Source organism: Gossypium arboreum, chromosome 8 (genome assembly GCF_025698485.1).
Source record: "Gossypium arboreum isolate Shixiya-1 chromosome 8, ASM2569848v2, whole genome shotgun sequence".
Classification (NCBI taxonomy): domain Eukaryota; kingdom Viridiplantae; phylum Streptophyta; class Magnoliopsida; order Malvales; family Malvaceae; genus Gossypium; species Gossypium arboreum.
In genome coordinates, this window is record NC_069077.1 from 28,667,381 (window position 1) to 28,670,267 (window position 2,887).

Here is a 2,887-nt window from a genome sequence, read left to right on the forward strand (position 1 = left end):
TTGTACGATTGATTTTCCGTTCATCATGCAAAGTAGGTTTTTCCTGATATACTTAAGTAGCTCATTGTCAAAAAAAGTAGCATTTTTTTCATAGTTTGTTGTAATTTTGGATGGGCATTAATCAAAAACATGATCTTCCCTACACTAAACATATGTTAGCTTGGCTGCTTTCATTTCCTGCACTGCAGCTGGCCTTTTTAATGTTTTAATCATATTAGCTAGTAATGATACCTGAGCTGTTAATGGGGTGATATCATCAAGCTCCATTGCTCTAGTAGCTCTTTTGCCTTTCCCTACTCTTGTAGTCGGATATTGATAATCATCGTTAGCTATCCTTTCCAGAATCTCATATGCCTCATGATTTAATTTATCTAGCAACGTGCCATTGACAGATGGATCCACTATCATCCTTGTATGTGCATTTAATCCATTGTAAAACATTTCCATCCGTGTCCAATGTTGGAAACCATGAATCGGGCATTTGCTAATTAATTATTTGAATCTCTCCCAAGCTTCATACAATGTCTCATCCTCGGATTGCCAAAAAGATGTAATGTCATTCCTTAACTTGGCATTCATATTAAAAAGATTGTATCATAGAAAAAATCTTTGACAGAGATCATTCCAAGATGCCAGTGTTCTTAATGGCAACACATTTTAACCATGCTCTGGTACGATCTCGCAAACTTTAGGAACACCTTGTTGCCTAAATAAATCACCGACCTCCAAAAAGATTCTTAAATGCAGCCGTGGATCTTCAGTAGGTAATCCACTAAACTTTCCTACTGTTTTTAGAATTTGAAACATCATTGGTTTTAACTCAAAATGCTGAGCTTGAATCTGTGGCCTGACAATCCCCTGGATTCAAATCATCCAAGATAGGCACTACATGTTCTCTAATGGGTCTGTCTCTATCATCTATCATATGAGGAATATTAGCATCCCTACCATTCAAACGTAACGGATCTTCTCTATCTGGATCATTTCCAATCCTCACCATCTCTCACAATTCCTTTCTCCTTCTCCCTAAGGTTCTCTCAATTTCAGGGTTAAAATAATACTCTTCGTTTTCAGGAATACCCCTACTCTTAAACTAGCAACAGACCTGAAAAAAAATACAACTAATTAAGTTAAAACTAACAAAGTTAAATTGATAATAACAAACCAAAATTCACCAATTTGGTGATCCTCGACAACTGTTCCAAAAACTTGTCGTATGTAAAATGATATGCTAATGTACAAGTGTACACGTCGAATCAAGTAATAAAGTAGTAAGTAAGATCGTCTCCATAGGGATAGGTTAGGATTAATTTGGTTAAGTTATCAATATGAACTATATGAATCAAGCTATGACAAAAACAAATTAACAAATCTGTAAAGGATAATAATGTAAGCAATATTAAACTCAGATAATTAACTTAAAATGCTGTGGAAATTTAATGAGAGAAAGTTGAGAGAAACTACGCTGTTGAATGAAAAGGTTGGAATTACTTAGATTACATCCTTATAACACAATAATGCCATGGAAAAGTTTTAACCAGTCTACTGGTCAGATTCTAGTTATTGTAGTTTGTTTCTTTAGAGAGTCAGACTTCAAGCTACCACTCCTAAGGCTTTGTATGTCTACAAGCTTCAAGAATGATACCCAATATTGTTTCCTCCTTACATTGTACATGTAACACCCGTTACCCGTATCCAATGCTGGAATAGGGTACGAGGCATCACCGGACTTATACACAAGCAGTCATACAAAATCGAGACATAGATTTCCATCCAAATTTAAAACTTTTCATAATCATTCATATCGTCCCTAAAACGAGCCTATGAAGCCCAAAACATACATTGGGAGTGGTTCAAGAATAAACCGAGAACTGTAGAAAATTTTACAACACTTAGAAAGTTTTTCATGTTTTAAGAGCCACACGCCAGTGCAGGCAGGCCGTGTGGTCACATACGCCCGTGTCCCTAACCTGAGTAACTCTATGTTTGTCACCTATGAACAAATTAAAGTCACACTGCCAAGGCACACGCTCGTGTTCTTAGGCCATATGGTTGATTTAATTTTTATAATTTTTCATAAAATAGGTGCAGACTTCACACGCCCAGAGCACACGCCTATGCCTGAGACCATGTCATCCACACGGCTGAGACACACGCCCGTGTGCTCAATATTGAGCATTCTGTTTTGCAACAATTAAGGTCCAGAGGACACATGACTGTATCACACGCCCATGGGGCAAGCCGTATATCACACACGGCCTAGATACAGGCCCATGTGTCTACCCGTGTGGACAAAAACAAGGCGATTTACCAAGCCATTTTGTCACCCTACCATGCACACACCTACACAACAAAACATAACACCAACGCAAGCAATTACATCCAACCAATTTAGCCATAAACAAGACATCCACACATCATTCACATACTACCATTTATCACATACAAACATTACATACTTATCAACTTAAACCATGCAAATTTCCACATCCATGAAAACATCATCATATGCATATATATATACTTAAACCAATATTAGCCAATACCATATGACCGTTTACAAATGAATTTTTAACCAATATAGGCCAACACATTAGGCCAATTCAATTATGACACATAACAAAATAACCAAGTCCCTATACATGTCATAACTCAAAATATTGAAATCATTGGTACCCAAAATATTAAGTTGATAGTGTGACTGGATCTCCAACAATCTCTGATCCCTGAGCTGGCTTGGTGACATTATAAGACAAGGGAAAAGAAAAGGGAGTAAGCTATATAGCTTAGTAAGTTCCCATGTAAATAATAAGCATCATAAACCAACATTTAACTTACAATTATCATGGTGATAATTGGCATAAATATTATTAAGATCTTATAATCA

The 2,887-nt window shown here is 36.5% G+C and overlaps 1 non-coding gene across 1 annotated transcript; it reads left to right on the forward strand.

The window, feature by feature from the left end:
- Positions 1–463: 463 nt before the first annotated feature.
- Positions 464–570, forward strand: LOC128280350 (small nucleolar RNA R71). Its single transcript, XR_008270530.1, has one exon. It is a non-coding gene; the product is annotated as a small nucleolar RNA R71 (small nucleolar RNA).
- Positions 571–2,887: the final 2,317 nt, after the last annotated feature.